The sequence below is a fragment of the Fukomys damarensis genome, unplaced genomic scaffold (assembly GCF_012274545.1).
Source record: "Fukomys damarensis isolate Sample0158 unplaced genomic scaffold, DMR_v1.0_HiC HiC_scaffold_4, whole genome shotgun sequence".
NCBI classification, from domain to species: Eukaryota; Metazoa; Chordata; class Mammalia; order Rodentia; family Bathyergidae; genus Fukomys; species Fukomys damarensis.
The window spans coordinates 70,579,786-70,590,387 of NW_022900916.1; the positions used below are offsets into that span (position 1 = coordinate 70,579,786).

General features: G+C 45.7%; 1 long non-coding RNA gene across 1 annotated transcript in view; it reads left to right on the plus strand.

Moving 5' to 3' along the window:
• LOC104849176 overlaps window positions 1–7,345 on the plus strand; it is an 8,344-nt gene extending 999 nt beyond the window's left edge. Inside the window, exons 2-6 of the long non-coding RNA XR_004514456.1 lie at window positions 1,465–1,602; window positions 3,002–3,184; window positions 3,391–3,470; window positions 4,134–4,266; window positions 7,028–7,345. This is a non-coding gene — a long non-coding RNA (uncharacterized LOC104849176). The remainder of the gene's footprint in view (window positions 1–1,464; window positions 1,603–3,001; window positions 3,185–3,390; window positions 3,471–4,133; window positions 4,267–7,027) is intronic.
• The last annotated feature ends 3,257 nt before the right edge of the window (window positions 7,346–10,602 follow it).

Genomic DNA, 10,602 nt, shown 5'->3' on the forward strand with positions numbered 1-10,602 from the left:
AAGAGGTGCGGCTAGGGAGGGCCGGGCCGGGAAGAAAGGGAAGCCCCTCGCTGACACGGGCATAACTTAATTTTCACGGTGCCGGGACAGCTGTATCGTGTAATCTGCCGTGGCACGCCGTTAAAGCTTCAATGACTTTACTGACCCAGAAGGGAGACTCGGACCGTGGAGAGACTTTTGAAAAGAAGTGGTGATCTTTCACGATTTATGAGCTTGTCTTAAAGAGACAGGCTCCACTCACTTTAAATTAATCACCCTTTGCAGGGTGCAGGGGAGTGGGAGTCTTGGGGCCCGCACGCTGAGCGGGCCCCTTGCCAACTGCGCTGGAGGGGACCCTGGCCCTGGGGCGGAAGGGACCCTGGATCTAGGGCAGAGGGGGACGGGTGTTACCCCGTGCCCGGGGTCTGGGCAGCAGAGGCGAGGGTCGCCGCCTCCGGCCCGGACTGGAGCAGCCTCCCCACCCCCAGGCCGGGAGGTCAGCGCCGGGATAGCCAGATCGCTGGGGGGCGGGGAGGGCCTGCGTGCCCAGGGAAGGCTTCCTTCACTTTCCTGCACTTGAATTCATTGTGCAAGAAGAAAAAAGAAACCAGGAGAAATATAAGGCATTTCACACCCTGATGAAACTCGAGACCTCCCGTGTGATTAAACCGCTGAAAGGAAAAGTGGGGTAATACCAGGCCCGTTTGATCCGCCTTCATTTTCCATATTTCTGGGAACAAAAGGTGAAAAACCGCATCCTAATGTGCATGCACTTACTGTTGAAATTCTGGCAAAGACCTTATTCCCACAAAAGGGACGTTTTGGAGAACTGACAATCCTAAAATTATTAGTCATAGTGTCCTAGAGAAATCTTGGGACCAGAAATACTCTGAAGGTTCCTATAACTGAGCAAATGATGGATCTGTCTTGAAACACTTTTGGAAAGACCTCAAACTCTCTCTTGATTTACTGTGCTGAGAACACCTAGGCCGCAGGCTGCGGCCCTGGGAATAAGGCTGCCGGCTGATTTCTTTGGGCTGTCCTGTGTATCTGTTCTTGGTGCACCCGGCTGCAACGTGTTAATGTTTTGAAGCCTTTTATATTTCCGTGGTTTCACCACCAGCTACGTAAGACAGGTTATCTTTGAACAGCTTCACAAGCTTTGAAAGCTCCTCATCTCCTAAAACTCCTGGTACTTCATGGATCCTTTTTTTTAATTGAATTTATTGGTACATTCTAGGTAGACAGTACGGTTACATTCACTACTGGGATCTTGTACCTTTACATGCCAGGTCTTGGTTCTCATTTTTTCCCCTTGTCCTTTTCTGATGGTAGAAAGGAGGACCAGTCGAGAGCAGAGAGTCAACCGCTATCTCCACCTTTGATAGAACATAGGTTGATCTTCCCCATGTAGTGTAACACTCAGAAAGTAATTGAGTGCCTGTAATTGAGCGCTGCTGTAACAGAATACTGCACCCGTCCTAGGTAATCTGTACAGATCACGGGTCTGTTTCTCACATTTATGGAAGTTGACAAGTCCGAGATCTACACTCTGCCTCCAAGAGGGTACCTGGTCTTGTGCCAGAAGAGCAAAAGAGGACAGAGCCTCTGCTGGCCGCACTGGTGAGAACTTCTCTCCTGCTGGTGAGGCGGGTCCCTCATGGTCTAATCACTCCTTGGGTGCCACTCCCCTAGCACATTCCTGTTTGTAGCATCTGAAGCGGGGGTGCATTCACACTGTGGGGTGGCCTTCACTAATTATACATAAGAAGAAACATGGTTCTGGCAAGCGACAGACCTAAGTGAGGTTCACAGAAAGCTAGTGGGAGACTTAAAGAAAAGAAGTTGACTCAGGGAGAGCACATGCATTCCTTGCCGATACAACCGTCCTCAGCCTAGTGCATAGCTCCTGTGTGGTGCACATTGCACAATATTTTCTAGTATTAGGGTGAACTCTATAATTGGAAGTGTCACTATCCACCTTTCAGGTGCATTTAAAGCACACAATAGTAGGCCCTGAATTGTTAGCTTTTGCTGCTGTATTCTCTCGGCCAAAGAAGTGGCCAGTGGGAAAAGTACCTGGCATTTACTCTGTTCACGAACATGCTGTTTACAAACACATCTAGGGTTTCTCTTGTGAGAAGGAATTGCAATGGTATCACTAAGAGGAAGTCACTGCATTATCTGGGCCAGGAAACATGCAGCACATCTGGAAACTGGCAATAATGAGTGTGGGTAATATTATTCGGGCATGGGGAGGGGGAACAGATTGGATGATTATTGCCACCGAAAGGGTTGTTTCTCACCATTTCCAAGAGGAGGAGACTCCTGCACCTTGTAGGATATTATGGTACAAACCAGGCCCACCAGGACACTGAAGTGAAGAAAACACAAGCTCTAAGAGCTTATATTCTGGTTCCCACAGAAAGTAATGGGCAAGACGGGGTAGGCAGACTGAGGACTGGCCAAGTAGAGTAGTTTCAGCAGGCTCTGGGCTGCACAAAGTGTCCAGTCATCTGGAACCTGGACCGGGGTTGATATGAGCAGGAAATAGGGGCTCCACAGGAGAGTTGGGCTGGAGGGATGGGCTGTGAATTGGTTGGCTTGCTGGTGCAGGGTGATTTACTGTCCCTGGGAGCAGGCTGGACCTGGGAGGGGCAGTCCCTGCAGAGTCCAAGATGTCAGAGCTTTAGAACCATAGCAACCAAAAAGGCATGAGTAATGTAGTTGGTCCCATTAATGCCACTAAACAGATGCCAAATCTGGTACCTCGGAATGAACTGTGATTGTGGGACAGGGCTAGAGAGTTAGGTAATGAGATATGTATGTTTTAGCTGCTCAGTGCAAGCCATCAGATGACTTGTCTTTTCAGTGAATTCTTAGTCCTTTGTATGATAACATTATGAAGCTCCACACACTTCCTTTAATCAGTGGAACCCAGAATTCCTCTGTCAAATGTGGGATGACATCACTGGTGAGAAGTGGTCAGTCCACATGGCACAAATCCTATTTCTCTCTTCAGGATCCATATTGCGTTTTGCTGAAATAGCTTGGCAGAGTTGTTTCTCTCCCTTGAACACCTTGATCCCTGTGAGCCCTTATAATTGGCTGTGCAACTCGAATATGCAAAAAGATCCCTTGAAGCAAGAACAGGGAAAAAGAGAAACAAAAATAGGCAAACATCTTTTCTGGTTTGGCTTTCGAGGTGAGTTACTCATCTTTGTCCTGTGGTCCATTCCGGGTTCCTTTCTGTCCTGCTCCTAGGCCGTGGTTAATGGCACGCACATTTTGAGCCCACATTTTACCAAAATGGACTTTCAGTTCGCCAAGTTCTTGAAGTGAAATGAAGAAAAGCAGAAGCATTCTTTCATCTTCCTCTCCCACTTTCTCAACTTCCCTTTTCTGTCTCAGGATTGCAATCTTCATCCAAGTAGAAGACATCATTCTTAGGAATGTTCTTCACCCTCGGGGATTTCATCTCGTGCCTGCAGGTAGGATGAATGTAGCTCAGTAAAGCATAACATTTCAGAATTATTAGATACCCATTTTTCCAACTCCTTGGTATATAGAATCTTCAGAATCCCTCTAGTCCATGTTCTGTTGCTATAACAAGATACCCGAGTCTGGGGACCTTATAAAGAAAGATTTATGTAGCTCATAGTCCCAAGGTTGAAAGTGCCAAATTGGGAGGCCCCATCTGTTTGGCCTCTGGTGGAAGTCACAATGGCTGGACCATGTTCAGAATAGATCTCATGGTGAGACAGAAGCCAGAGACTTGGGGTGTAACAACTCACTCTTGAAAGATTAACTGCATTCCTTCCAGAACCACATTCATCTTTTCTGAGGGTAATGCTTCCCATGACAAAATCGCCTCTCACTAGGTGCCACTTCTTAGTTTCTGCCACCTCAAGACTGTCATATTAAGCATCAGGTTTCCAGCACATGAACCTTGAGAGATGTTTTCCAACCATATGTCAACCCTAACGTACTAGGACTTGTGACTATAATGTCAGTCCGTTTTGCAATCGTTGGCAATTAAAAAGGGAAACTACTCTTGGTCAGCCTGACTTAATCAGGCAATCCTTTGAAAGGTGAGACACACTTACAGCGTGACAGATTCTTACATGAGAGGCTCTCTACTTCCGACTTTGCAGATGGAAGGGGCCATGTGGTGAGGATTGAAGGAGAGACGCTGTGAGCAGCAGACAGCAGTGAAATGGGAGCTCAGTCCTCTGACTGCAAGGACACGGATGGCACCTTGGAAGAGGGCACCATCCTTAGCTCCAGGTAAGAGTGCAGATTGGTTCTCACTCTGCTTTTGCCATGCCCTGAGTAGAAAACCCAGTTACTCTGTGTCTGGAGTTTTGATCTAATAGCTGGGGGACACCAAATCAGTGCTGTTTAGAGCCACTGGGTTTGTGGTCATTTGTTACATAGCAATAGAAGACTGAGGCAAATCCAGCCCTCTTCAGTGATGCACATCCAATCAGGCTGTGGTGTCCAGGAAGTCTTCTGCAGAGGAGATGACGGTGGTTCTGTTGCCAAAGGGCTCAACCTGCTCTGGGGACTGCCATGAACAGAATAGCCCAAGTCTGCTATTTACTGTACAAGTCCCACTGTCTCTTCCCACGGATCACCTACTACTTTCAGTGTGCTGAAGGACAGTTGCTTCACCAGAATGGGCTTCACAGGCTGCACTAGTCCCAAGTAAATGGCTGAAGGGATAATGAAAAGGGCAAGGACTTTCTCCGTGTGGATGGTTGATGGAGAAAATCCACCAGCACCAGCTAGATTTCTCATTTCTGACTAGTTAATGAACAAAAGCAGTTTGTCTTGCCCAATTATGAATCAACTGGTGCTGTCAACTTATGCATTTCCAGGCAGTGATGAAGTTAGCCAAGAATTCAGGGTGCTGCTATCTGATCTTAATCTTTGCCCAAATTTACTAGGAGACCTCGCCAGGAATCTGAATTGGGTTTCTGAGACTATAGCTCAGTGGTGTCAAATCCATGGCACATGCATTGTATTTCTTTTAAGACAAGAGATGTTAATGTAGGAGTTATTTTTGCTAAACTAAAACCTCAGTGTTCATGTTCTATTGCCACTTTGTGGTAAACAAACAGGTTTTGGGTCATCGTCTGGCCCTGGTCTCTAAGGGCTCGCCATCACTGCTATCGTGGATGGCCAAAGTTCTTATGACTTTGGGGGCCAAAGAACAAGTGGACAGTTGGGCGCCACCCATTGATCGGTGACAAACTAGCTCCTCCTATCTTGCCAACAGGAGAGCATTCACAGACTTTATTGGCCCGATTGTGCCGACCTGGCAATGCTCGCAGGGCAATGTGGCCAAACCCAGATATGTTCCACCTTGGGGCAAAGATGAGATCATTTATGGGTTATGTGCAGCTCCTGGTGCTAGCCAAATCCTCCTCCTCCTCCTCCTCCTCCTCCTCCTCCTCCTCTACCAGGGATTGAACTTGGGTTCTTATTTTTGCAAGGCAGGCGGTGGAACCACTGAGCTAAATCCTCAGCCTTTCTTATAGGTTCTTTTGTTTTTACCTCTTTGAGTCTTGGCTTCCGGTCCAGAAGATGAGATAATCTCTGATTGATGGGAGTGTTTTGAGAATTGAATGAAATAATGCAAGTTGCACATTTTACACAGCGTCTGGGACATTAGTGCAATTTTCATCATCGCCATAACTATTAGAATCATCAAAACTCTTTTAGTGAAAGCTTGCTGCTTTTTAGACTACTTTATCTTAATTTATTAAAAATTCCCTTGTATCCTTATTTACAGATCTAACAGTGTTAAACCACAAAGAAAAAGGTAGTCAATAAATAAACCCTTCATCATTGTGATGATTCCCTGTCCAATGTTTCTTTCCAAAGTCACAGAATGCCCTGCAACTTGACTAAAATAAGAAGGAAATCCCTCCATTGTGCTGCAATGGCCCCCAAAGGCTCCTGTGCAGGAAGCGTGGACCCCAGGGCCACAGTCTGGAGGTGGTAGAAACTTTAGGAAGCAGGGCCTAGAACAGTGATAGTCACCCTTTCAGAGACGAGTGCCCATAATGCAACCCTAAACCCATTTACTTAATCGCCAAGTGCCAACACTGCAATTCAACCTGAATGCTGAGGTTTTAGTTTAGAAAAAACAATTCCTACATTAACATCTCTTGTCTTAAAAGCACACGTGCCATAGGGTCACTACCCCTGGCCTAGTGAAAGGGGCTCCTCCTCACCAATGGGATAATGCTGGCTCGTGGGTGTCGAGCAAATTCCTCGAAACTGAGTTAGCTTCTGCAGGAATGGTTTCTGTGAGTGACTGGGATGTCCCGAGTTCCTTTTCCACTTGCACTGTAGGTGGCTTTCGCCTGTGCTTCTGCCACTGTGATGCCATTGCCACAAAGTGCTCCCCAGAGCCACGGAGGCATCATGCTTGTACCTGCAGAGCTATGAGTTACCTAAGCTACTTCCCCTTATAGAGCACGTAGCCTTAGTGCTCTGTGGTAGCAATGCAGAACGGATAAAGACCAAGCAAGCTTGTCCCCAGCGTCCTTTACCAAGTCGCTAGCTTTAGGGAAGTCGCCGTGGCTGGCGGCTCTTTCGTATCATTCCTGAGAAAAGCTCTTCTTGGGTATGGTCTTAGCCGCCTGGTCTTGTGATCCACTATAAAACCGTGGGGGAAAACTGTATCAAAGGAGATGAGACAGTACTTCCTCCTTCTCAACCATTTTTCTGAAGTCCGGCATGTGCAGACTAACTTCTGTCTAGCTTTTTCTTAATTCTGAGCATATGTTTTCTTGTTTTATTTAGTACTACTTTGTTTGGAGGGATTTTTCCAGCTGACTTTTTACTTATGAATTTCCTACTGGGGGTAATTGAATAAAAGACAGCTGAAAAATGGGGATGGAAACAGTGGGGAAAACAGAAGGGAGAGAAATGCATGAAACTCCACTTTTCAGCCTCAGCATTATTCCCTGCACCTCTGGCACCAGCGTCACCTTCATTTGGTGTGCTCTCTGTCTCTCAGTATTTTGTTTTACAGGTGGTATGTGCATTAGCCAGCTTCTGCCGCTGTGCCAGATACGCCTGACAGCATCGGTCATTTCAGATAAAACCGTCATGGTGCATCGACCCAGAAGTGACAGAAGGCTCCACAGTAAGCCCCGCAGCTTGCCGTCTTCTCTGGTCTCGCCTGCACCTTCCAGTCCCGCAGGCAGCTGCTGTGAAGGGCTACATCCTTCGCATCTTCTGGCATCTGCAGTGGAGAAAACACTGACCACTTGTGCATGCCAACTGCACTGTTCTGCTTTCTACACTTTGGCAGTATCCGCGTGATGCTTTCATATTCTTTTTGATTGGTACACAGTTTTTCAGTGTGAGGACAAATATAACTTAATTAATGAATCTTTTTGTGATCAATGTTGTCCTTATTTATGTTTCTATTATAAACAATGCTACTGAGATATCCTTTAGGCATATCATATTAATGGATGAGTTTTAATCTTTAAGAAATAGCAGATTCAGACTCTCCTACCCTCAAATATTTTGCCATGTATTATCCAGGTTCTTAACCAGGAATTCTCCTATAAGGTAACTTGTTGTCATAACATACCAGGAAACCACTGTCAAATGGCTTTTCTTTGTCGAAAGAGAAAAATTCCTCTCTCAGTGACACCCTAAATTTGAATGCTATTTTCTGCCATGCAAAATTACCCTCCTAAACCTCCACTCTGTGGTTACTTTCTCTCTAAATCATCCCCTGCTGCTCAGACAGCCTAAGGTTTCGAACCTTCCCTAGTCCTCCCTTGGTGGCTGCCCCATGTATGTGGGTGATACACAAATATTCCTAAACAAAATCAAAAGTAAAAAGCAAAAAAAGATATTAAACTATTCCTTGCCTTAATATAACTTACATTGTATAAGCAATTGTGGTTTTCTTCATAACCTGTACATGGACTAAATATAATACATTATACTTGTATAATTTATATATATGCTTGTATGTTGTGATCATGACATCAGCAATGAACTATTCACTGACATATAGTCACAATAACTATCATCACATATGTGCATATGGACATGTGGAGAGGCATGTGCCTCAGTGTGCGCCTGCTGGACCAAGAGCTACAAGGTAACGGAATGAGCACGCCATGTCATGAGTTTTAATTATCGCAAAACAAGTCTTCAGGGAGTACACACGCACGTGACTGCCCCTTTCACCCATGTCTCTCACTCCCTGCCAGTTTGGAGGTGTATACGTTTGTGGGAGTCCAGTTTAACTTCTGGCAATGTCCCACAGGATGTCAGAACATTCTGATATTTTCACCAAACATCTGACTAATGTTCTAGTGGTAAAAGCAGATTGACTGGCAAGGGAAAGCAGCCCCTTGACATGGTTGTGTGGGAGTTGTAGGACTGTGAGGGCACTGGGGGCTTCATGATAATCCTGTTCAATCTTCTGTTTCACTGTGGAGGAAACTAAGCTGTGAAACAGTGTTCCCTTCCCAGGACAAGACAGCAAAACTGAGAATTCCCCCACCTGATCCTCAATTCAGCTGTCATTGCCCCCCCTTTAATATAGCTATATTGTTATTTGGGCTATTTTTATATTCCAAAGGTTAGCTGCTTTCCATGTTATTCTGATGGTGAGCGTATGCTTTGCACATTTGCATTAATTTTAAGAAATACCGAATCTCTGAAAGGTATTTTAAAATCACTTGGCTCATGATGCATTTCCACCAGTAAATGTCAAAGCTACTCCTTGTAGCCACTGTGCTCCCTTGGTAACCTTCCAAACAGAATTCTAAGTGTGACAGGTGATTTGCTGAACTGTTAGTGCATGTGTGTTTTCTCTTCTTGATATCATTCTGTTTTCCCACTCCAAGGAGTCCTTCAGCTTCCTTTTCATGTGGAGGTTTCTTTTGTTCTCAGGAGTCCCAAGGAAGAGGAAGGTGGTGACTGTGATGAGGAGCAGAGCGTCCCCCAATGGAAAGCCATGGGGATGACGGGTCCTGTCGAGCAGGTGGGGCTGCAGGGGAAGGCTGGCCGTGGGTGGTCCTGCAGTCGGACAAAGGTCCTGCAGTCGGACAAAGCTCCCAGCTCCTATGGGTATCAGATGGTGTGGGGTCCAGCAATCCTTCCCAGACTCTTGTTGGTCCATTCAAAGAATTGGGTGGGATAAGAAATGAAGGAGAACATTTGACATTTATTGAAAATGGAAAAGGTGTTACAGGTTATAAGAGTAAGGAGAAGACATGTTTTTTCCAAGAGTGAAAGAAGTATTTTAAAAAGAAGTGCTCTGAGGAAAAGGAGAGAGAAAATACCCCTCATGCAGAGTTCCCGGAAGAAGGAAAGGCCTACGAGGCCCACCTGCCACTCTGTTAGGTCCCTCTTCCGGGGTCGGAGCCCGCTTCGGGAAGCCGTTCTGGACCAGATTTGATAGCTGTCTCTGAGGGGTAGGCCATGCCCATTGTCTGGCTTCCTTGCTATGCCCTAATCTCCTGCATCAGCACCGTGTAGTACAGCACGTGGGTTCGGATGCATTCTCAGAAAATACAATCTGCTACGTCCTCAAGTGGCTGAGCTTGAACTGGGGCAAAAATGCAGAATGGGAGAAGGATGTGAGACTAGAATTGATCGGAGTGATTTCATGCCTTACACTTTATTTTTGGATTTGTTTATTTACCACGCATAAAATAAGAAAAGTTAAGGTGAAAGCAAGGACACTGAACAAAGATGAAACCCGTGCCATTTTATATATGGGTTTAGAAAATACCCACTTTGGACTGTTAGAACGAAATACTGTAGAGTGAGTGGCTCTGTCACATTTCTGTTGTGAGCCTCAGGGATTCACTTCTCACAGTTCCAGAGACTTCACGAGGAGTCCAAGACGAAGGCACCTGCAGATGTAGCATCTGGGGAGGAATCACGTGCTGCTTCGTGGGAGCTGTCTTTTAGCTGCGTGTCCCCCCACCCTCTCTGGTACCAGGAATCGAACTCCAGTCCTTGCTCTTGGTGACTCAGGCAGTGGAACCACTGAGCTACATCCCTCGCCCAGCTGTGTCCTCCCTCAGCGAAGGGACTGGGCGCTCCCTTAGACCTCTTTGATGAGGTCACTAAATCCATTTTTGAATGCTCTGCCCTCATGACTTCATCACCACCCAAAAGCTCCACCTCCTAGTATTATCGCCTTGAAGATTGCAACTTAACACACCAGCTTGAATGACAACATTCTGACACTAGCACAGTGTATACAGACAGATTCACATTTCAATTTCTGCTGTCATATTCGCTTGCCAATAGAACTATATGTTTGTATAGTGCTGTGCAGAAAATATTTCTGAGAGACTTTCTCTTCACTTCCTGTTTATTTCCAGTATTTACCCTCTAATTTTTTCTCCCACCTTTCTCATTGAAGTGATTATTTATCTTTAATCAAAGAACTCTATTTCAACTATAAATTCCTCAGTATAGTCCCTCACTAGTTTATTTTATATTTTCAGTTTAACATTGCATTTTCTAAACTTAGGCACACCTAAGGTCAATTTAAAAATGACTGGGGGATTACACATCTCTCCGTGGAGAACAATTTCTGGCACATTTATGAAGACAAAA